Raw genomic sequence first — 24,688 nt, 5'->3', positions numbered from 1 at the left:
AGTTTTAATGCGCCTTGGAAGTGATGTGGAGGTCGCAGAAGCTTAACAAGATGGTTTAATGCCTCTTGGAAGAGATATGGAGGTGGCAGTTGCTTAACAAGGCGGTTTTGATGCCCCTTGGAAAAGTGGTGGAGGTCGCAGTAGCTTAAGAAGACGGTTTTAATGCCCCTTGGAAAAGTGGTGGAGGTCGCAGTACCTTAACAAGATGCTTTTAATGCCCCTTGGAAAAGTTGGGGAAGTCATAGCAGCTTAACAAAATGGTTTTAATGCCTCTTGGAAAAGACGTGTAGGATGCAGTAGCTTAACCAGATGGTTTTAATGCCCCTTGGAAGAGACTTGGAGGTCGCAGTAGCTTAACAAGATGGTTTTAATTCCCCTTGGAAGAGTAGTGGAGGTCGCAGAAGCTTAATAAGATGGCTTTAAGGCCCCTTGTAAGAATGGTGGAGGTCGTAGTGTCTTAACAAGACAGTTTTAATGCGCCTTGGAAGTGATGTGGAGGTCGCAGAAGCTTAACAAGATGGTTTAATGCCCCTTGGAAGAGATATGGAGGTGGCAGTTGCTTAACAAGGCGGTTTTAATGCCCCTTGGAAAAGTGGTGGAGGTCGCAGTAGCTTAACAAGACGTTTTTAATACCCCTTGGAAGAGACGTGAAGGTTGCAGTAGCTTAACAAGACAGTTTTAATGTCCCCTTGGTTAAGTGGTGGAGATCGCAGTAGCTTAACAAGACGGTTTTAATGCCCCTTGAAAGAGACATGGAGGTCGCAGTAGCTTAACAAGACGGTTTTAATGTTCCTTGGAAGAGACTTGGAGGTCGCAGAAGCTTAACAAGACAGTTTTAATGCCTCTTGGAATAGTGGTGGAGGTCGCAGTAGCTTAACAAGACGGTTTTAATGTCCCTTGGAAGAGATGTGGAGTTCAGAGTGGTTTAACAAGACGGTTTTAATGCCCCTTGGAAGAGACGTGGACGTCACAATAGCTTAACAAGACGGTTTTAATGCCCCTTGGAAGAGACGTGGAGGTTGCAGTAACTTAACAAGACGGTTTTGATTTCCGTTTGAAGAGAATTGAAGGTGGCAGTAGCTTAATAAGATGGTTTTAATGCCACTTGGAAGAATGGTGGCGGTCGCAGAGGCTTCACAAGACGGTTGTAATGCCCCTTGGAAGTGATGTGGAGGTCGCAGTAGCTTAACAAGACGGTTTTAATGCCCCTTGGAAAAGTGGTGGAGGTCGCAGTAGCTTAAGAAGATGGTTTTAATGCCCGTTGGAAAAGTGGTGGAGGTCGCAGTAGCTTAACAAGATGGTTTTAATGCCCCTTGGAAAAGTTGGGGAGGTCATAGCAGCTTAACAAAATGGTTTTAATGCCCCTTGGAAAAGACGTGTAGGATGCAGTAGCTTAACAAGATGGTTTTAATGCCCCTTGGAAAAGTGGTGGAGGTCACAGTAGCTTCACAAGTTGTTTTTAATACCCCTTGGATGAGACGTGAAGGTTGCAGTAGCTTAACAAGACAGTTTTAATGCCCCTTGGTTAAGTGGTGGAGATCGCAGTATCTTAACAAGACGGTTTTAATGCCCCTTGAAAGAGAAATGGAGGTCGCAGAAGCTTAACAAGACAGTTTTAATGTTCCTTGGAAGAGACTTGGAGGTCGCAGAAGCTTAACAAGACAGTTTTAATGCCTCTTGGAGAATTGGTGGAGGTCTCAGTAGCTTAACAAGACGGTTTTAATGTCCCTTGGAAGAGATGTGGAGTTCAGAGCGGTTTAACAAGACGGTTTTAATGCCCCTTGGAAGAGACGTGGACGTCACAGTAGGTTAACAAGACGGTTTTAATGCCCCTTGGAAGAGACGTGGAGGTTGCAGTAACTTAACAAGACGGTTTTAATTTCTGTTTGAAGAGAAGTGGAGGTGGCAGTAGCTTAATATGATGGTTTTAATGCCACTTGGAAGAATGGTGGCGGTCGTAGAGGTTTCACAAGACGGTTTTAATGCCCCTTGGAAGTGATGTGAAGGTCGCAGTAGCTTAACAAGATGGTTTTAATGCCCCTTGGAAGAGATATGGTTGCCGCAGTAGCTTAACAAGACGGTTTTAATGCCCCTTGGAAAAGTGGTGTAGGTCGCAGTAGCTTAAGAAGACGGTTTTAATGCCCCTTGGAAAAGTGGTGGAGGTCGCAGTAGCTTAAAAAGATGGTTTTAATGCCCCTTGGAAAAGTGGGTGAGGTTACAGCAGCTTAACAAAATGGTTTTAATGCCCCTTGGAAGAAATGTGGAGGGTGCAGTAGCTTAACAAGATGGTTTTAATGCCCTTTGGAAAAGTGGTGGAGGTCGCAGTAGCTTAACAAGACGGTTTTAATGCCCCTTGGAAGAGATGTGGAGGTTGCAGTAGCTTAACAAGACAGTTTTAATGCCCCTTGGTTAAGTGGTGGAGGTCGCGGTAGCTTAACAAGACGGTTTTAATGCCCCTTTGAAGAGACGTGGATGTCGCAGTAGCTTAACAAGACAGTTTTAATGCCTCTTGGAAAAGTGGTGGAGGTCGCAGTAGCTTAACAAGACAGTTTTAATATCCCTTGGAAAAGTGGTGGAAGTCACAGTAGCTTAACAAGATGGATTTAATGCCCCTTGGAAAAGTGGTGGAAGTCGCAGTAGCTTAACAAGACGGTTTTAATGCCCCTTGGAAAAGTGGTGGAAGTCGCAGTAGCTTAACAAGATGATATTAATGCCCCTTAGAAGAGACGTGGAGGTCGCAGTAGCTTAACAAGACGGTTTTAATGCCCCTTGGAAGAGACATAGAGGTCTCAGTAGCTTAATCAAACGGTTTTAATGCCCTTAGGAAGATACATGGAGGTCACAGTAGCTTAACAAGACTCTTTTAATGCCCCTTGGAAGAGACGTGGAGGTCGCAGTAGCTTAAAAAGACGGTTTTAATGCCCCTTGGAAGAGACGTGGAGGTCTCAGTAGCTTAATCAGATGGTTTTAATGCCCTTAGTAAGATACATGGAGGTCGCAGTAGCTAAACAAGACTCTTTTAATGCCCCTTGGAAGAGACGTGGAGGTCACAGTAGCATAACAAGACGGTTTTAATGCCCCTTGCAAAAGTGGTGGAGGTCACAGTAGCATAACAAGACGGTTTTAATGCCCCTTTGAAGAGACGTGGAGGTCTCAGTAGCTTAATCAGACGGTTTTAATGCCCTTAGGAAGATACATGGACTAAGCAGTAGCTTAACAAGACTCTTTTAATGCCCCTTGGAAAAGAGGTGGAAGTCGCAGTAGCTTAACCAGACTGTTTTAATGCCCCTTGGAGAGACGTGGAGGTTGAAGTAGCTTAACAATGCAGTTTTAATGCCCCATGGAAAAGTGGTGGATGTCACAGTAGCTTAACAAGACAGTTTTAATGCCCCTTGGAAGAGACGTGGAGGTTTAGTAGCTTAACAAAATGGTTTTAATGCCCCTTGGAAGAGACGTGGAGGTCGCAGCTGCTTAGCAAGACAGTTTTAATGCCCCTTGGAAAAGGGGTGGATTTCGCAGTAGCTTAACAAGACGGTTTTAATGCCCCTTGGAAAAGTATTGGAGGTCGCAGTAAATTAACAAGACTTTTTTAATGTCCCTTTGAAAAGAAGTGGAGGTCATAGTAGCTATATAAGATGGTTTTAATGCCCCTTGGAAGAATGGTGGAGGTCGTAGTGGCTTAACAAGACGGTTTTAATGCCCCTTGGAGGAGATATGGAGGTCGCAGTAGCTTAACAAGATGGTTTTAAAGCCCCTTGGAAAAGTGGTGGACGTCGCAGTAGCTTAAGAAGATGTTTTTAATGCCCCTTGGAAGAGACGTGAAGGTTGCAGTAGCTTAACAAGACAGTTTTAATGCCCCTTTGTTTAGTAGTGGACGTCGCAGTAGCTTAACAAGATGGTTTTAATGCCCCTTGGAAGAGACGTGGAGGTCACAGTAGCTTAACAAGACGGTTTTAATGCTCCTTGGAAGAGACGTGGAGGTTGCAGTAGCTTAACAAGCCAGTTTTAATGCCTCTGGGAAAAGTGGTGGAGGTGGCAGTAGCTTATCAAGACGGTTTTAATGCTCCTTGGAAAAGTGGTGTAGGCCGCAGTAGCTTAACAAGATGGTTTTATTGCCCCTAGGAAGAGATGTGGAGGTCGCAGTAGCTTAACAAGACAGTTTTAATGCCCCTTGGAAGAGAACTGGAGGTCTCAGTAGCTTAATCAGACGGTTTTAATGCCCTTTGGAAGAGACGTGGAGATCGCAGTAGCTTAACAAGACGGTTTTAATGCCCCTTGTTGGAAATGTGGTGGAAGTCACAGTAGCTTAAAAAAATGGTTTTAATGCCCCTTGGAAAAGTAATGGAGGTTGTTGTAGCTTAACAAGACGGTTTTAATGCCCCTTGGAAGAGATGTGGAGGTTGAAGTAGCTTAACAAGACAGTTTTAATGCCCCTTGGAAAAGTGGTGGAGGTCGCAGTAGCTTAACCAGATGGTTTTAATGCCCCTTGGAAGAGACTTGGAGGTCGCAGTAGCTTAACAAGATGGTTTTAATTCCCCTTGGAAGAGTAGTGGAGGTCGCAGAAGCTTAATAAGATGGTTTTAATGCCCCTTGTAAGAATGGTGGAGGTCGTAGTGGCTTAACAAGACAGTTTTAATGCGCCTTGGAAGTGATGTGGAGGTCGCAGAAGCTTAACAAGATGGTTTAATGCCTCTTGGAAGAGATATGGAGGTGGCAGTTGCTTAACAAGGCGGTTTTGATGCCCCTTGGAAAAGTGGTGGAGGTCGCAGTAGCTTAAGAAGACGGTTTTAATGCCCCTTGGAAAAGTGGTGGAGGTCGCAGTACCTTAACAAGATGCTTTTAATGCCCCTTGGAAAAGTTGGGGAAGTCATAGCAGCTTAACAAAATGGTTTTAATGCCTCTTGGAAAAGACGTGTAGGATGCAGTAGCTTAACCAGATGGTTTTAATGCCCCTTGGAAGAGACTTGGAGGTCGCAGTAGCTTAACAAGATGGTTTTAATTCCCCTTGGAAGAGTAGTGGAGGTCGCAGAAGCTTAATAAGATGGCTTTAAGGCCCCTTGTAAGAATGGTGGAGGTCGTAGTGTCTTAACAAGACAGTTTTAATGCGCCTTGGAAGTGATGTGGAGGTCGCAGAAGCTTAACAAGATGGTTTAATGCCCCTTGGAAGAGATATGGAGGTGGCAGTTGCTTAACAAGGCGGTTTTAATGCCCCTTGGAAAAGTGGTGGAGGTCGCAGTAGCTTAACAAGACGTTTTTAATACCCCTTGGAAGAGACGTGAAGGTTGCAGTAGCTTAACAAGACAGTTTTAATGTCCCCTTGGTTAAGTGGTGGAGATCGCAGTAGCTTAACAAGACGGTTTTAATGCCCCTTGAAAGAGACATGGAGGTCGCAGTAGCTTAACAAGACGGTTTTAATGTTCCTTGGAAGAGACTTGGAGGTCGCAGAAGCTTAACAAGACAGTTTTAATGCCTCTTGGAATAGTGGTGGAGGTCGCAGTAGCTTAACAAGACGGTTTTAATGTCCCTTGGAAGAGATGTGGAGTTCAGAGTGGTTTAACAAGACGGTTTTAATGCCCCTTGGAAGAGACGTGGACGTCACAATAGCTTAACAAGACGGTTTTAATGCCCCTTGGAAGAGACGTGGAGGTTGCAGTAACTTAACAAGACGGTTTTGATTTCCGTTTGAAGAGAATTGAAGGTGGCAGTAGCTTAATAAGATGGTTTTAATGCCACTTGGAAGAATGGTGGCGGTCGCAGAGGCTTCACAAGACGGTTGTAATGCCCCTTGGAAGTGATGTGGAGGTCGCAGTAGCTTAACAAGACGGTTTTAATGCCCCTTGGAAAAGTGGTGGAGGTCGCAGTAGCTTAAGAAGATGGTTTTAATGCCCGTTGGAAAAGTGGTGGAGGTCGCAGTAGCTTAACAAGATGGTTTTAATGCCCCTTGGAAAAGTTGGGGAGGTCATAGCAGCTTAACAAAATGGTTTTAATGCCCCTTGGAAAAGACGTGTAGGATGCAGTAGCTTAACAAGATGGTTTTAATGCCCCTTGGAAAAGTGGTGGAGGTCACAGTAGCTTCACAAGTTGTTTTTAATACCCCTTGGATGAGACGTGAAGGTTGCAGTAGCTTAACAAGACAGTTTTAATGCCCCTTGGTTAAGTGGTGGAGATCGCAGTATCTTAACAAGACGGTTTTAATGCCCCTTGAAAGAGAAATGGAGGTCGCAGAAGCTTAACAAGACAGTTTTAATGTTCCTTGGAAGAGACTTGGAGGTCGCAGAAGCTTAACAAGACAGTTTTAATGCCTCTTGGAGAATTGGTGGAGGTCTCAGTAGCTTAACAAGACGGTTTTAATGTCCCTTGGAAGAGATGTGGAGTTCAGAGCGGTTTAACAAGACGGTTTTAATGCCCCTTGGAAGAGACGTGGACGTCACAGTAGGTTAACAAGACGGTTTTAATGCCCCTTGGAAGAGACGTGGAGGTTGCAGTAACTTAACAAGACGGTTTTAATTTCTGTTTGAAGAGAAGTGGAGGTGGCAGTAGCTTAATATGATGGTTTTAATGCCACTTGGAAGAATGGTGGCGGTCGTAGAGGTTTCACAAGACGGTTTTAATGCCCCTTGGAAGTGATGTGAAGGTCGCAGTAGCTTAACAAGATGGTTTTAATGCCCCTTGGAAGAGATATGGTTGCCGCAGTAGCTTAACAAGACGGTTTTAATGCCCCTTGGAAAAGTGGTGTAGGTCGCAGTAGCTTAAGAAGACGGTTTTAATGCCCCTTGGAAAAGTGGTGGAGGTCGCAGTAGCTTAAAAAGATGGTTTTAATGCCCCTTGGAAAAGTGGGTGAGGTTACAGCAGCTTAACAAAATGGTTTTAATGCCCCTTGGAAGAAATGTGGAGGGTGCAGTAGCTTAACAAGATGGTTTTAATGCCCTTTGGAAAAGTGGTGGAGGTCGCAGTAGCTTAACAAGACGGTTTTAATGCCCCTTGGAAGAGATGTGGAGGTTGCAGTAGCTTAACAAGACAGTTTTAATGCCCCTTGGTTAAGTGGTGGAGGTCGCGGTAGCTTAACAAGACGGTTTTAATGCCCCTTTGAAGAGACGTGGAGGTCGCAGTAGCTTAACAAGACAGTTTTAATGCCTCTTGGAAAAGTGGTGGAGGTCGCAGTAGCTTAACAAGACAGTTTTAATATCCCTTGGAAAAGTGGTGGAAGTCACAGTAGCTTAACAAGATGGATTTAATGCCCCTTGGAAAAGTGGTGGAAGTCGCAGTAGCTTAACAAGACGGTTTTAATGCCCCTTGGAAAAGTGGTGGAAGTCGCAGTAGCTTAACAAGATGATATTAATGCCCCTTAGAAGAGACGTGGAGGTCGCAGTAGCTTAACAAGACGGTTTTAATGCCCCTTGGAAGAGACATAGAGGTCTCAGTAGCTTAATCAAACGGTTTTAATGCCCTTAGGAAGATACATGGAGGTCACAGTAGCTTAACAAGACTCTTTTAATGCCCCTTGGAAAAGAGGTGGAAGTTGCAGTAGCTTAACCAGACGGTTTTAATGCCCCTTGGAGAGACGTGGAGGTTGAAGTAGCTTAACAATGCAGTTTTAATGCCCCTTGGAAAAGTGGTGGATGTCACAGTAGCTTAACAAGACAGTTTTAATGCCCCTTGGAAGAGACGTGGAGGTTGCAGTAGCTTAACAAAATGGTTTTAATGCCCCTTGGAAGAGACGTGGAGGTCACTGCTGCTTAACAAGACAGTTTTAATGCCCCTTGGAAAAGGGGTGGATTTCGCAGTAGCTTAACAAGACGGTTTTAATGCCCCTTGGCAAAGTATTGGAGGTCGCAGTAGCTTAACAAGACTGTTTTAATGCCCCTTTGAAAAGAAGTGGAGGTCATAGTAGCTAAATAAGATGGTTTTAATGCCCCTTGGAGGAGATATGGAGGTCGCAGTAGCTTAACAAGATGGTTTTAATGCCCCTTGGAAAAGTGGTGGACGTCGCAGTAGCTTAAGAAGATGGTTTTAATGCCCCTTGGAAGAGACGTGGAGGTCGCAGTAGCTTAACAAGGCGGTTTTAATGCTCCTTGGAAGATACGTGGAGGTTGCAGTAGCTTAACAAGACAGTTTTAATGCCTCTGGGAAAAGTGGTGGAGGTGGCAGTAGCTTAACAAGATGGTTTTAATGCTCCTTGGAAAAGTGGTGTAGGCCGCAGTAGCTTAACAAGATGGTTTTAATGCCCCTAGGAAGAGATGTGGAGGTCGCAGTAGCTTAACAAGACAGTTTTAATGCCCCTTGGAAGAGAAGTGGAGGTCTCAGTAGCTTAATCAGACGGTTTTAATGCCCTTTGGAAGAGACGTGGAGATCGCAGTAGCTTAACAAGACGGTTTTAATGCCCCTTGGAAATGTGGTGGAAGTCACAGGAGCTTAAAAAGATGGTTTTAATGCCCCTTGGAAAAGTAATGGAGGTTGTTGTAGCTTAACAAGACGGTTTTAATTCCCCTTGGAAGAGACGTGGAGGTTGAAGTAGCTTAACAAGACTTTTTTAATGCCCCTTGGAAAAGTGGTGGAGGTTGCAGTAGCTTAACCAGATGGTTTTAATGCCCCTTGGAAGAGACTTGGAGGTCGCAGTAGCTTAACAAGATGGTTTTAATTCCCCTTGGAAGAGACGTGGAGGTTGCAGTAGCTTAACAAGACAGTTTTAATGCCACTTGGTTAAGTGGTGGAGATCGCAGTAGCTTAACAAGACGGTTTTAATGCCTGTTGGGAAAGTATTGGAGGTCTCAGTAGCTTAACAAGACGGTTTTAAGGCCCCTTGGAAGAGACTTTGAGGTTGCAGTAACTTAACAAGACGGTTTTAATGCCCCTTTGAAGAGTAGTGGAGGTCGCAGAAGCTTAATAAGATGGTTTTAATGCCCCTTGGAAGAATGGTGGAGGTCGTAGTGGCTTAACAAGACAGTTTTAATGCCCCTTGGAAGTGATGTGGAGGTCGCAGTAGCTTAACAAGATGGTTTTAATGCCCCTTGGAAGAGATATGGAGGTCGCAGTTGCTTAACAAGACGGTTTTAATGCCCCTTGGAAAAGTGGTGGAGGTCGCAGTAGCTTAAGTAGACGGTTTTAATGCCCCTTGGAAAAGTGGTGGAGGTCGCAGTAGCTTAACAAGATGGTTTTAATGCCCCTTGGAAAAGTTGGGGAGGCCATAGCAGCTTAGCAAAATGGTTTTAATGCCCCTTGGAAAAGACGTGTAGGATGCAGTAGCTTAACAAGATGGTTTTAATGCCCCTTGGAAAAGTGGTGGAGGTCGCAGAAGCTTAACAAGACGTTTTTAATACCCCTTGGAAGAGACGTGGTGGTTGCAATAGCTTAACAAGACAGTTTTAATGCCACTTGGTTAAGTGGTGGAGATCGCAGTAGCTTAACAAGACTGTTTTAATGCCCCTTGAAAGAGACATGGAGGTCGCAGTAGCTTAACAAGACGGTTTTAATGTTCCTTGGAAGAGACTTGGAGGTCGCAGAATCTTAACAAGACAGTTTTAATGCCTCTTGGAAAAGTGGTGAAGGTCGCAGTAGCTTAACAAGACAGTTTTAATGTCCCTTGGAAGAGATGTGGAGTTCAGAGTGGTTTAACAAGACGGTTTTAATGCCCCTTGGAAGAGACATGGACGTCACAGTAGCTTAACAAGACGGTTTTAATGCCCCTTGGAAGAGACGTGGAGGTTGCAGTAACTTAACAAGACGGTTTTAATTTCCGTTTGAAGAGAAGTGGAGGTGGCAGTAGCTTAATAAATGGTTTTAATGCCACTTGGAAGAATGGTGGAGGTCGTAGAGGCTTCACAAGACGGTTTTAATGCCCCTTGGAAGTGATGTGGAGGTCGCAGTAGCTTAACAAGTTGGTTTTAATGCCCATTGGAAGAGATATGGATGCCGCAGTAGCTTAACAAGACGGTTTTAATGCCCCTTGGAAAAGTGGTGGAGGTCGCAGTAGCTTAAGAATACGGTTTTAATGTCCCTTGGAAAAGTGGTGGAGGTCGCAGTAGCTTAACAAGATGGTTTTAATGCCCCTTGGAAAAGTGGGGGAGGTTACAGAATCTTAACAAAATGGTTTTAATGCCCCTTGGAAGAGACGTCAAAGTTGCAGTAGCTTAACAAGATGGTTTTCATGCCCCTTGGAAAAGTGGTGGAGGTTGCAGTAGCTTAACAAGACGGATTTAATGCCCCTTGGAAGAGATGTGGAGGTTGCAGTAGCTTAACAAGACAGTTTTAATGCCCTTTGGTTAAGTGGTGGAGGTCGCGGTAGCTTAACAAGACGGTTTTAATGCTCCTTTGAAGAGACGTGGAGATCGCAGTAGCTTAACAAGACAGTTTTAATGCCTCTTGGAAAAGTGGTGGAGGTCGCAGTAGCTTAACAAGACGGTTTTAATGCCCCTTGGAAAAGTGGTGGAAGTCGCAGTAGCTTAACAAGACGGAATTAATGCCCCTTGGAAAAGTGGTATAGGTCGCAGTAGCTTAAGAAAACGGTTTTAATGCCCCTTGGAAAAGTGGTGGAGGTCGCAGTAGCTTAAAAAGATGGTTTTAATGCCCCTTGGAAAAGTGGGTGAGGTTACAGCGGCTTAACAAAATGGTTTTAATGCCCCTTGGAAGAGATGTGGAGGGTGCAGTAGCTTAACAAGATGGTTTTAATGCCCCTTGGAAAAGTGGTGGAGGTCGCAGTAGCTTAACAAGACGGTTTTAACGCCCCTTGGAAGAGATGTGGAGGTTGCAGTAGCTTAACAAGACAGTTTTAATGCCCCTTGGTTAAGTGGTGGAGGTCGCAGTAGCTTAACAAGACGGTTTTAATGCCCCTTTGAAGAGACGTGGAGGTCGCAGTAGCTTAACAAGACAGTTTTAATGCCTCTTGGAAAAGTGGTGGAGGTCGCAGTAGCTTAACAAGACAGTTTTAATGCCCCTTGGAAAAGTGGTGGAAGTCGCAATAGCTTAACAAGATGGATTTAATGCCCCTTGGAAAAGTGGTGGAAGTCGCAGTAGCTTAAAAAGACGGTTTTAATGCCCCTTGGAAAAGTGGTGGAAGTCACAGTAGCTTAACAAGATGATATTAATGCCCCTTAGAAGAGACGTGGAGGTCGCAGTAGCTTAACAAGACGGTTTTAATGCCCCTTGTAAGAGACGTAGAGGTCTCAGTAGCTTAATCAGACGGTTTTAATGCCCTTAGGAAGATACATGGAGGTCGCAGTAGCTTAACAAGACTCTTTTAATGCCCCTTGGAAAAGAGGTGGAAGTTGCAGTAGCTTAACCAGACGGTTTTAATGCCCCTTGGAGAGATGTGGAGGTTGAAGTAGCTTAACAATGCAGTTTTAATGCCCCTTGGAAAAGTGGTGGATGTCACAGTAGCTTAACAAGACAGTTTTAATGCCCCTTGGAAGAGACGTGGAGGTTGCAGTAGCTTAACAAAATGGTTTTAATGCCCCTTGGAAGAGACGTGGAGGTCGCAGCTGCTTAACAAGACAGTTTTAATGCCCCTTGGAAAAGGGGTGGATTTCGCAGTAGCTTAACAAGACGGTTTTAATGCCCCTTGGCAAAGTATTGGAGGTCGCAGTAGTTTAACAAGACTGTTTTAATGCCCCGTTGAAAAGAATTGGAGGTCATAGTAGCTAAATAATATGGTTTTAATGCCCCTTGGAAGAATGGTGGAGGTCGTAGTGGCTTAACAAGACGGTTTTAATGCCCCTTGGAGGAGATATGGAGGTCGCAGTAGCTTAACAAAATGGTTTTAATGACCCTTGGAAAAGTGGTGGACGTCGCTGTAGCTTAAGTAGATGGTTTTAATGCCCCTTGGAAGAGACGTGAAGGTTGCAGTAGCTTAACAAGACAGTTTTAAAGCCCCTTTGTTTAGTGGTGGATGTCGCAGTAGCTTAACAAGGTGGTTTTAATGCCCTTTGGAAGAGACGTGGAGGTCGCAGTAGCTTAACAAGGCGGTTTTAATGCTCCTTGGAAGAGACTTGGAGGTCGCAGTAGCTTAATCAGACAGTTTTAATGCCTCTGGGAAAAGTGGTGGAGGTGGCAGTAGCTTAACAAGACGGTTTTAATGCTCCTTGGAAAAGTGGTATAGGCCGCAGTAGCTTAACAAGATGGTTTTAATGCCCCTAGGAAGAGATGTGGAGGTCGCAGTAGCTTAACAAGACAGTTTTAATGCCCCTTGAAAGAGACATGGAGGTCGCAGTAGCTTAACAAGACGGTTTTAATTTTCCTTGGAAGAGACTTGGAGGTCGCAGAAGCTTAACAAGACAGTTTTAATGCCTCTTGGAAAAGTGGTGGAGGTCGCAGTAGCTTAACAAGACGGTTTTAATGTCCCTTGGAAGAGATGTGGAGTTCAGAATGGTTTAACAAGACGGTTTTAATGCCCCTTGGAAGAGACGTGGACGTCACAGTAGCTTAACAAGACGGTTTTAATGCCCCTTGGAAGAGACGTGGAGGTTGCAGTAACTTAACAAGACGGTTTTAATTTCCGTTTGAAGAGAAGTGGAGGTGGCAGTAGCTTAATAAATGGTTTTAATGCCACTTGGAAGAATGGTGGAGATCGTAGAGGCTTCACAAGACGGTTTTAATGCCCCTTGGAAGTGATGTGGAGGTCGCAGTAGCTTAAGAAGACGGTTTTAATGCCCCATGGAAAAGTGGTGGAGGTCTCAGTAGCTTAACAAGATGGATTTAATGCCCCTTGGAAAAGTGGGGGAGGTCACAGCAGCTTAACAAAATGGTCTTAATGCCCCTTGGAAGAGACGTGGAGGTTGCAGTAGCTTAATAAGATGGTTTTAATGCCCTTTGGAAAAGTGGTGGAGGTCGCAGTAGCTTAAGAAGACGATTTTAATGCCCCTTGGAAGAGACATGGAGGTTGCAGTAGCTTAACAAGACTGTTTTAATGCCCCTTGGTTAAGAGGTGGAGGTCGCAGTAGCTTAACAACACGGTTTTAATGCTCCTTGGAAGAGACGTGGAGGTCGCAGTAGCTTAAGAAGACAGTTTTAATGCCTCTTGGAAAAGTGGTGGAGGTCGCAGTAGCTTAACAAGACAGTTTTAATGCCGCTTGGAAAAGTGGTGGAAGTCGCAGTAGCTTAACAAGATGGTTTTAATGCCCCTTGGAAAAGAGGTGTAGGCCGCAGTAGCTTAACAAGATGGTTTTAATGCCCCTAGGAAGAGATGTGGAGGTCGCAGTAGCTTAACAATACGATATTAATGCCCCTTGGAAGTGACGTGGAGGTCGCAGTAGCTTAACAAAACGGTTTTAATGCCCCTTGGAAGAGACATGGAGGTCTCAGTAGCTTAATCAGACGGTTTTAATGCCCTTAGGAAGAGACGTGGAGGTCGCAGTAGCTTAACAAGACACTCTTAATGCCCCTTGGTAGAGACGTGGAGGTCACATTAGCTTAACAAGACGGGTTTAATGCCCCTTGGAAAGGTGGTGGAAGTCGCAGTAGCTTAACAAGACGGTTTTAATGCCCCTTGGAAAATTGATGGAGGTCACAGCAGCTTAACAAGACGGTTTTAATGCTCCTTGGAGAGACGTGGAGGTTGAAGGAGCTTAACAAGACAGTTTTAATGCCCCTTGGAAGAGAAGTGGATGTGGTAGTAGCTTAATAAGATGGTTTTAATGCACCTTGGAAAAATGGTGGAGGTCGTAGTGGCTTAACAAGACGGTTTTAATGCCCTTTGGAAGAGATATGGAGGTCGCAGTAGCTTAACAAGTCAGTTTTAATACCCCTTTGTTAAGTGGTGGAGGTCGCAGTAGCTTAACAAGACGGTTTTAATGCCCCTTGGAAGAGACGTGGAGGTTGCAGTGGCTTAACAAGATGGTTTTAATGCTCCAAGGAAGGGACGTGGTGGTCGCAGTAGCTTAACCAGACAGTTTTAATGCCTCTGGGAATAGTGGTGGAGGTCGCAGTAGCTTAACAAGACGGTTTTAATGCCCCTTGGAAAAGTGGTGTAAGCCACAGTAGCTTAACAAGATGGTTTTAATGCCCCTAGGAAGAGATGTGGAGGTCGCAGTAGCTTAACAAGACGATTTTAATGCCCCTTGGAACAGACGTGGAGGTCGCAGCAACTTAACAAGACGGTTTTAATGCCCCTTGGAAACGAAGTGGAGGTCTCAGTAGCTTAATCTGATGGTTTTAATGCCCTTTGGAAGAGACGTGGAGATAGCAGCAGCTAAACAAGACGATTTTAATGCCCATTGGAAATGTGGTGTAAGTCACAGTAGCTTAACAAGATGGTTTTAATGCCCCTTGGAAAAGTGATGGAGGTTGCTGTAGCTTAACAAGACGGTTTTAATGCCCCTTGGAAGAGACGTGGAGGTTGATGTAGCTTAACAAGACAGTTTTAATGCCCCTTGGAAAAGTGGTGGAGGTCGCAGTAGCTTAACCAGACGGTTTTAATGCCCCTTGGAAGAGACGTGGAGGTCGCAGTAGCTAAACAAGATGGTTTTAATGCCCCTTGGAAGAGACGTGGAGGTCGCAGTAGCTTAACAAGATGGTTTTAATGCCCCTTGGAAGAGACGCGGAGGTCGCAGTTGCTTAACGAGACAGTTTTAATGCCCCTTGGAAAAGGGGTGGATTTCGCAGTAGCTTAAGAAGACGGTTTTATTGCCCTTTGGAAAAGTATTGGAGGTCGCAGTAGCTTAACAAGACGGTTTTAATGCCCCTTGGAAGAGACATGGAGGTTGCAGTAACTTAACAAGACGGTTTCAATGCCCCTTGGAAGAGATATGGATGTCGCAGTAGCTTAACAAGACGGTTTTAATGCCATTTGGAAAAGTGGTGGAGGTTACAGTAGCTTAAGGAGACGGTTTTAATGCCCCTTGGAAAAGTGGTGGAGGTCGCAGTAGCTTAACAAGACGGTTTTAATGCCCCTTGGAAGAGACGTGGAGGTTGCAGTAGCTTAACAAGACAGTTTTAATGCCCCTTGGTTAAGTGGTGGAGGTCGCAGTAGCTTAACAAGATGGTTTTAATGCTCCTTGGATGAGACGTGGAGGTAGCAGTAGCTTAACAAGACAGTTTTAATGCCTCTTGGAAAAGAGGTGGAGGTCGCAGTAGCTTAACAAGACAGTTTTAATGCCCCTTGGAAAAGTGGTGGAAGTCGCAGTAGCTTAACAAGACGGTTTTAATGCTCCTTGGAAAAGTGGTGTAAGCCACAGTAGCTTAACAAGATGGTTTTAATGCCCCTAGGAAGAGATGTAGAGGTCGCAGTAGCTTAACAAGACGATTTTAATGCCCCTTGGAACAGATGTGGAGGTCGCAGCAACTTAACAAGACGGTTTTAATGCCCCTTGGAAACGAAGTGGAGGTCTCAGTAGCTTAATCTGATGGTTTTAATGCCCTTTGGAAGAGACGTGGAGATAGCAGCAGCTAAACAAGACGATTTTAATGCCCCTTGGAAATGTGGTGTAAGCACAGTAGCTTAACAAGATGGTTTTAATGCCCCTTGGAAAAGTGATGGAGGTTGCTGTAGCTTAACAAGACGGTTTTAATGCCCCTTGGAAGAGACGTGGAGGTTGAAGTAGCTTAACAAGACAGTTTTAATGCCTCTTGGAAAAGTGGTGGAGGTCGCAGTAGCTTAACCAGACGGTTTTAATGCCCCTTGGAAGAGACGTGGAGGTCGCAGTAGCTAAACAAGATGGTTTTAATGCCCCTTGGAAGAGACGTGGAGGTCGCAGTAGCTTAACAAGATGGTTTTAATGCCCCTTGGAAGAGACGCGGAGGTCGCAGTTGCTTAACGAGACAGTTTTAATGCCCCTTGGAAAAGGGGTGGATTTCGCAGTAGCTTAAGAAGACGGTTTTATTGCCCTTTGGAAAAGTATTGGAGGTCGCAGTAGCTTAACAAGACGGTTTTAATGCCCCTTGGAAGAGACATGGAGGTTGCAGTAACTTAACAAGACGGTTTCAATGCCCCTTGGAAGAGATATGGATGTCACAGTAGCTTAACAAGACGGTTTTAATGCCATTTGGAAAAGTGGTGGAGGTTACAGTAGCTTAAGGAGACGGTTTTAATGCCCCTTGGAAAAGTGGTGGAGGTCGCAGTAGCTTAACAAGACGGTTTTAATGCCCCTTGGAAGAGACGTGGAGGTTGCAGTAGCTTAACAAGACAGTTTTAATGCCCCTTGGTTAAGTGGTGGAGGTCGCAGTAGCTTAACAAGATGGTTTTAATGCTCCTTGGATGAGACGTGGAGGTAGCAGTAGCTTAACAAGACAGTGTTAATGCCTCTTGGAAAAGAGGTGGAGGTCGCAGTAGCTTAACAAGACAGTTTTAATGCCCCTTGGAAAAGTGGTGGAAGTCGCAGTAGCTTAACAAGACGGTTTTAATGCCCCTTGAAAAAGTGTTGTAGGCCGCAGTAGCTTAACAAGATGGTTTTAATGCCCCTAGGAAGAGATGTGGAGGTTGCAGTAGCTTAACAATATGATATTAATGCCCCTTGGAAGTGATGTGGAGGTCGCAGCATCTTAACAAAACGGTTTTAATGCCCCTTGGAGGAGACGTGGAGGTGTCAGTAGCTTAATCAGATGGTTTTAATGCCCGTAGGAAGAGACGTGGAGGTCGCAGTAACTTAACAAGACTCGTTCAATGCCCCTTGGTAGAGACATTGAGGTCACATTAGCTTAACAAGACGGTTTTAATGCCCCTTGGAAAAGTGGTGGAAGTCGCAGTAGCTTAACAAGACGGTTTTAATGCCCCTTGGAAAATTGATGGAGGTCGCAGTAGCTTAACAAGACTCTTTTAATGCCCCTTGGAGAGACGTGGAGGTTGAAGTAGCTTAACAAGACAGTTTTAATACCCCTTGGAAAAGTGGTGGAGGTCGCAGTAGCTTAACAAGACGGTTTTAAAGCCCCTTGGAAGAGACGTGAAGGTTGCAGTAGCTTAACAAAATGATTTTAATGCCCCTTGGAAGAGACGTGGAGGTCGCAGCTGCTTAACGAGACAGTTTTAATGCCCCTTGGAAAAGGGGTGGATTTCGCAGTAGCTTAACAAGACGGTTTTAATGCCTGTTGGGAAAGTATTGGAGGTCGCAGTAGCTTAACAAGACGGTTTTAAGGCCCCTTGGAAGAGACTTGGAGGTTGCAGTAACTTAACAAGACGGTTTTAATGCCCCTTTGAAGAGAAGTGGAGGTCGTAGTAGCTTAATAAGATGGTTTTAATGCCCTTTGGAAGAATGGTGGAGGTCCTAGTGGCTTAACAAGACGGTTTTAATGCCCCTTGGAAGATATATGGAGGTCGCAGTAGCTTAACAAGACAGTTTTAATACCCCTGTGTTAAGTGGTGGAGGTCGCAGTAGCTTAACAAAACTGTTTTAATGCTCCTTGGAAAAGTGGAGTAAGAAATAATAGCTTACAAGAAGGTTTTAATGCCCCTAGGAAGAGATGTGGAGGTCTCAGTAACTTAATCTGATGGTTTTAATCCCCTTTGGAAGAGACGTGGAGATCGCAGTAGCTTAACAAGACGGCTTTAATGTCCCTTGGAAATGTGGTGTAAGTCACAGTAGCTTAACAAGATGGTTTTAATGCCCCTTGGAAAAGTGATGGAGGTTGCTGTAGCTTAACAACACGGTTTTAATGCCCCTTGGAAGAGACGTGGATGTTGAAGTAGCTTAACAAGACAGTTTTAATGCCCCTTGGAAAAGTGGTGGAGGTCGCAGTAGCTTAACCAGACGGTTTTAATGCTCCTTGGAAGAGAAGTGGAGGTCGCAGTACCTTAACAAGATGATTCTAATGCCCCTTGGAAGAGACGTGGAGGTCGCAGTAGCTTAACAAGATAGTTTTAATGCCCCTTGGAAGAGACGTGGAGGTCGCAGTTGCTTAACGAGACAGTTTTAATGCCCCTTGGAAAAGGGGTGGATTTCGCAGTAGCTTAACAAGACGTTTTTAATGCCCCTTGGAAAAGTATTGGAGGTCGCAGTAGCTTAACAAGACGGTTTTAATGCCCCTTGGAAGAGACGTGGAGGTTGCAGTAACTTAACAAGACGGTTTTAATACCCCTTGGAAGAGAAGTGGAGGTCACAGTAGCTTAACAAGACGGTTTTAATGCCCCTTGGAAATGTGGTGTACGTCACAGTAGCTTAACAAGATGGTTTTAATGCCCCTTGGAAAAGTGATGGAGGTTGCTGTAGGTTAACAAGACGGTTTTAATGCCCCTTGGAAGAGACGTGGAGGTCGCAGCAGCTAAACAAGATGGTTTTAAAGCCCCTTGGAAGAGACGTGGAGGTCGCAGTAGCTTAACAAGATGGTTTTAATGCACCTTGGAAGAGACGTGGACGTCGCAGTTGCTTAACGAGACAGTTTTAATGCCCTTTGGAAAAGGGGTGGATTTCGCAGTAGCTTAACAAGACGGTTTTAATGCCCCTTGGAAATGTATTGGAGGTCGCAGTAGCTTAACAAGACGGTTTTAATGCCCCTTGGAAGAGACGTGGAGGTTGCAGTGACTTAACAAGACGGTTTTAATGCCCCTTGGAAGAGATGTGGAGGTCCCAGTAGGTTAACAAGAAGGTTTTAATGCCCCTTGGAAGAGATATGGAGGTCGCAGTAGCTTAACAAGATGGATTTAATGCCCCTTGGAAAATTGGGGGAGGTCACAGCAGCTTAACATAATGGTTTTAATGCCCCTTGTAAGAGACGTGGAGGTCACAGTAGCTTAACAAGACGGTTTTAATGCCCCTTGGAAGTGACGTGGAGGTCGCAGTAGCTTAACAAGACGGTTTTAATGCCTCTTGGAAGAGACGTGGAGGTCGCAGTAGCTTAATCAGACAGTTTTAATGCCCTTAGGAAGAGACGTGGAGGTCGTAGTAGCTTAACAAGACTCTTTTAATTCCCCTTGGTAGAGACGTGGAGGTCACATTAGCTTAACAAGACGGTTTTAATGCCCCTTGGAAGAGTGGTGGTAGTCGCAGTAGCTTAACAAGACGGTTTTAATGCCCCTTGGAAATTTTGTGACGGTCGCAGTAGCTTAACAAGACGGTTTTAATGCCCCTTGGAGAGACGTGGAGGTTGAAGTAGCTTAACAAGACGGTTTTAATGACCCTTGGGAAAGTATTGGAGGTCGCAGTAGCTTAACAAGACAGTTTTAATGCCCCTTGGAAGAGACGTGGAGGTCGCAGTAGCTTAACAAGACGGTTTTAATGCTCCTTGGAAGAGACGTGGAGGTCGCAGTAGCTCAACCAGACAGTTTTAATGCCTCTGGGAATAGTGGTGGAGGTCGCAGTAGCTTAACAAGACGGTTTTAATGCTCCTTGGTAAAGTGGTGTAAGCCACAGTAGCTTAGAAAGATGGTTTCATTGACCCTAGGAAGTGATGTGGAGGTCGCAGTAGCTTAATAAGACGATTTTAATGCCCCTTGTAACAGTCGTGGAGGTCGCAGCAGCTTAACAAGACGGTTTTAATGCCCCTTGGAAGAGAAGTGGAGGTCTCAGTAGCTTAATCTGAAGGTTTTAATGCCCTTTGCAAGAGACGTGGAGATCGCAGTAGGAAACAAGACGGTTTTAATGCCCCTTGGAAATGTGGTGTAAGTCACAGTAGCTTAACAAGATAGTTTTAATGCCCCTTGGAAAAGTGATGAAGGTTGCTGTAGCTTAACAAGACGGTTTTATTGCCCCTTGGAAGAGACGTGGATGTTGAAGTAGGTTAAAAAGACAGTTTTAATGCCCCTTGGAAAAGTGGTGGAGGTCGCAGTAGCTTAATCAGACGGTTTTAATGCTCCTTGGAAGAGACGTGGAGGTCGCAGTAGCTAAACAAGACTGTTTTAATGCCCCTTGGAAGAGACGTGGAGGTCGTAGTAGCTTAACAAGACGGTTTTAATGCCCCTTGGAAGAGACATGGAGGTCGCAGTTGCTTAACGAGACAGTTTTAATGCCCCTTGGAAAAGGGGTGGATTTCGCAGTAGCTTAACAAGACGTTTTTAATGCCCCTTGGAAAAGTACTGGAGGTCGCAGTAGCTTAACAAGACTATTTTAATGCCCCTTGGAAGAGACGTGTAGGATGCAGTAACTTAACAAGACGGTTTTTAATGCACCTTGGAAGAGAAGTGGATGTCGCAGTAGCTTAACAAGACGGTTTTAATGCCCCTTGGAAGAATGGTGGAGGTCGCAGTGGCTTAACAAGACGGTTTTAATGCCCTTTGGAAGAATGGTGGATTTCGCAGTGGCTTATCAAGACGATTTTAATGCCCCTTGGAAAAGTGGTGGAGGTCGCAGTAGCTTAAGAAGACGGTTTTAATGCCCCTAGAAAAATTGGTGGAGGTCGCAGTGGCTTAACAAGACGGTTTTCTTGACGCTTGGAAAAGTGAGGGAAGTCACAGCAGCTTACGCAAATGGTTTTAATGCCCCTTGGAAGAGACTTGGAGGTTGCAGTAGCTTAACAAGATGGATTTAATGCCCCTTGGAAAAGTGGTGGAGGTCGCAGTTTTTTAACAAGACTGTTTTAATGCCCCTTGAAAGAGACATGGAGGTTGCAGTAGCTTAACAAGACAGTTTTAATGCCCCTTGGTTAAGTGGTGGAGGTCGCAGTAGCTTAACAAGACTGTCTTAATGCCCCTTGGCAGAGACGTGGAGGTCGCAGTAGCTTAACAAGACGGTTTTAATGCTCCTTTGAAGAGACGTGGAGGTCGCAGCAGCTTAACAAGACAGTTTTAATGCCCCTTGGAAAAGTGATGAAGTTCGCAGTAGCTTAACAAGACGGTTTTAATGCACTTTGGAAAAGTGATGGAGGTCGCAGTAGCTTAACAAGACAGATTTAATGCCCCTTGGAAAAGAGGTGATGGCCGCAGTAGCTTAACAAGTTGGTTTTAACGCCTCTTGGAAGAGACGTGGAGGTCTCGGTAGCTTAACAAGACGGTTTTAATGCCCCTTGGAAGAGACGTGGAGGTCGCAGTCGCTTAACCAGATGGTTTTAATGCCCTTTGGAAGAGACGTAGAGGTCGCAATAGCTTAACAAGACGGTTTTAATACCCCTTGGAAGAGACGTGGAGGTTGCAGTAGCTTAACAAGATGGTTTTAATGCCCCTTGGAAAAGTGGTGGAGGTCGCAGTAGCTTAACAAGAAGGTTTTAATGCCCCTTGGAAGAGAAGTGGAAGTTGAAGTAGCTTAACAAGACCGTTTTAATGCCCATTGGAAGAGACGTGGAGGTCGCAGTTGGTTAACGAGACAGTTTTAATGCCCCTTGGAAAAGTGGTGGATTTCGCAGTAGCTTAACAAGACTGTTTTAATGCCCCTTGGAAAAGTGGTGGAGGTCGCAGTAGCTTAAGAAGACGGTTTTAATGCCCCTAGAAAAATTGGTGGAGGTCGCAGTGGCTTAACAAGACGGTTTTCTTGACCCTTGGAAAAGTGAGGGAAGTCACAGCAGCTTAACCAAATGGTTTTAATGCCCCTTGGAAGAGACTTGGAGGTTGCAGTAGCTTAACAAGATGGTTTTAATGCCCCTTGGAAGAGACATGGAGGTTGCAGTAGCTTAACAAGACAGTTTTAATGCCCCTTGATTAAGTGGTAGAGGTCGCAGTAGCTTAACAAGACGGTCTTAATGCCCCTTGGCAGAGACGTGGAGGTCGCAGTAGCTTAACAAGACGGTTTTAATGCTCCTTGGAAGAGACGTGGAGGTCGCAGCAGCTTAGCAAGACAGTTTTAATGCCCCTTGGAAAAGTGATGAAGGTCGCAATAGCTTAACAAGACGGTTTTAATGCCCTTTGGAAAAGTGATGGAGGTCGCAGTAGCTTAACAAGACGGTTTTAATGCCCCTTGGAAAAGAGGTGTTGGCCGCAGTAGCTTAACAAGTTGCTTTTAACGCCCCTAGGAAGAGACGTGGAGGTCGCAGTAGCTTAACAAGATGGTTTTAATGCCCCTTGGAAGAGACGTGGAGGTCGCAGTTGCTTAACCAGATGCTTTTAATGCACTTTGGAAGAGACGTAGAGGTCGCAATAGCTTAACAAGATCGTTTTAATACCCCTTGGAAGAGACGTGGAGGTTGCAGTAGCTTAACAAGACGGTTTTAATGCCCCTTGGAAGAGAATTGGAGGTTGAAGTAGCTTAACAAGACCGTTTTAATACCCATTGGAAGAGACGTGGAGGTCGCAGTTGCTTAACGAGACAGTTTTAATGCCCCTTGGAAAAGTGGTGGATTTTACAGTAGCTTAACAAGACTGTTTTAATGCCCCTTGGAAAAGTGGTGGAGGTCGCAGTAGCTTAACAAGACGGTTTTAATGCCCCTTGGAAAAGTGGTGGAGGTCGCAGTAGCTTAACAAGATGGTCTAAATGCCCCTTGGAAACGTGGTGTAGGTCACAGTAGCTTAACAAGACGGTTTTAATGCCCCTTGGAAGAGACGTGGAGGTTGCAGTATTTTAACAAGACTATTTTAATGCCTCTTGGAAAAATAGTGGAGGTCGCAGTAGCTTAACAAGATGGATTTAATGCCATTTGGAAGAGACGTGGAGGTTGCAGTAGCGTAACAAGACGGTTATAATGCCCCTTGGAAAAGTGGTGGAGGTCGCAGTAGCTTAACAAGACGGTGTTGATGCCCCTTGGAAGAGACGTGGAGGTTGCAGTAGCTTTACAAGACAGTTTTAATGCCCCTTGGAAAAGTAGTGGAGGTAGCAGTAGCTTAACAAGATGGTTTTAAAGCCCCTTGGAAAAGTGGTGGAAATCGCAGTAGCTTAACCAGGTGGTTTTAATGCCCCTTGGAAAAGTTGTGGAGGTCGCAGTAGTCTAACAAGGCAGTTTTACTGCCCCTTGGAAGAGACCTAATGGTTGCAGTGGCTTAACAGGATAGTTTTAATGCCCCTTGGAAAAGTGGTGGAGGTCGCAGTAGCTTAACAAGATGGTTTCAATGCCCCTTGGAAGAGATGTGGAGTTCTAATAGCTTAACAAGATGGTTTTCATGCCCCATACAAAAGCCATGCAGTACAGAAAATTAAAAACTTTATTTCCATTATTGGGGAGTGGGTCTCCCATAGTCTTTGCCCATGCCTTCCAAGCAAAAGCTGACAAAAATTAGGACGGAGGAACTTGTAATGCTGGCAAACAAGCGCCATGCAGTACAGCATATTAAAAACATTATGCCCATTATTGGGGTGTGAGTCTCCCATAGTCTTTGCCTATGCCTTCCAAGCTAAAGCTGCCAAAAATTAGGATGGAGGAACTTGCAATGCTGGCAAACAGGAGCCATGCCGTACAGCATATTAAAAGCATTATTCCCATTATTGGGGAGTGGGTCTCCCATAGTCTTGCCTATTCCTTCCAAGCAAAAGCTGCCAAAAATTAGGACGGAGGCACTTGCAATGCTGGCAACACGGACCACTGTCACTCTGGTGGTATATTGGTGGTGGAGGCTGAGGATAAGGAGAAGAGCAAAATACAGCCGAAATGAGGAAGCATATACCCATATGTGGGTGTGAAGCGATGCATTGGAATACACCTCCTGAAATAACACAGTGGATTTGACTTTATGTTACTCTGCTTTCATTTGGTGGTGATGAGAAGTCTGGCCCAATCCAGCCCTTGTTCATTTTGATAAGGGTCAGCTTGTCAGCATAGTCAGTTGACAGTCGAGTGCGCTTATCAGTTATAATTCCCCCAGCGGCACTAAAAACGCGCTCCGATAACACGCTAGCGGCAGGGCAGGCCAGGACCTCCAAGGCATACAGAGCAAGTACATTCTAAGTGTCCAGCTTAGATACCCAATAATTAAAGGCACAGAGGAATCACGGAGGATGCTGGTACGGTCGGCAAGGTAATCCATCACCATCTTTTGAAACTTTCCACTCCTTGTGAGAGTACCCCGCCCTCAGGGCCTGTAAACTGGGTGGGTCTCAGAAAACTGTCCCAGAAAGTTGACAGTGTTCCCCTGCCTCTGCTGGATTGGAGTTGCGTCTCTCTTGCCTGTAAGCCTTGGTTGGTCAACGAACCAACCAAGGCGTGACCTCTGCCGCTAGCGTGTTCAGATGGGAATTTTTTTAACAGTTCTGCAGCAAGGGACTTCTGGTTCTGCCACATTTTTGTAGACCTCTCCACCTCAGGAATAAGAGAGTGAAAGTTCTCCTTGTAGCAGGGGTCTAAAATTGTCACCAACTAGTTATGACTGTCACCCAACATTTTGACAACGCAAGGGTCACGGTTAAGGCAGCGTAACATAAAGTCAGCCATGCGTGCCAAACTGGTAATGGGCAAGACTTCCGTGTCCTCACTAAGATAACGACTGACCATGCTCTCCTCCTCCTCCTCCTCCCCTCTGTCCTCAGGCCACCCTCGCTGAACCGACTGCATGACAGTTGTACAGGTACTACCGTCTACAGCGCGTGATACCAGCTCCTGTTCTTCCTCCTCCTCCTCCTCACCCTCATCGTCCCCAAGTGCATGTTGGGATGAGATGAGGCTGGTCTGTGTGTAATTGCCCATTACAGCTTCTTGATCCATCTCATCATACTCTGGCGGCAATGCTTCCTCTTTAATTCTCTGCAGAGAGCATTGCAATAGACAGACAAGTGGGATGCTGACGCTAATGATGGCGTCATCGCCACTCAATATCTGGGTGGACTCCTCAAAGTTTGTCAAGATGGTACATATGTCAGACATCCAGGTCCACTCCTGAGGTCTTATGTGTGGAGTCTGACCTGAATATCGATGGCTTTGTTGCAGCTGGTACTCCACAACTGCGCTCTTCTACTCACAAATCCTTTGCAACATGAGGAGA

This window comes from Phyllobates terribilis, unplaced genomic scaffold (genome assembly GCF_046119375.1).
Source record: "Phyllobates terribilis strain yellow unplaced genomic scaffold, ASM4611937v1 Scaffold_2__4_contigs__length_985480577, whole genome shotgun sequence".
In the NCBI taxonomy this organism is placed as follows: Eukaryota; Metazoa; Chordata; class Amphibia; order Anura; family Dendrobatidae; genus Phyllobates; species Phyllobates terribilis.
Note: the sequence above shows the minus strand (reverse complement) of the source record.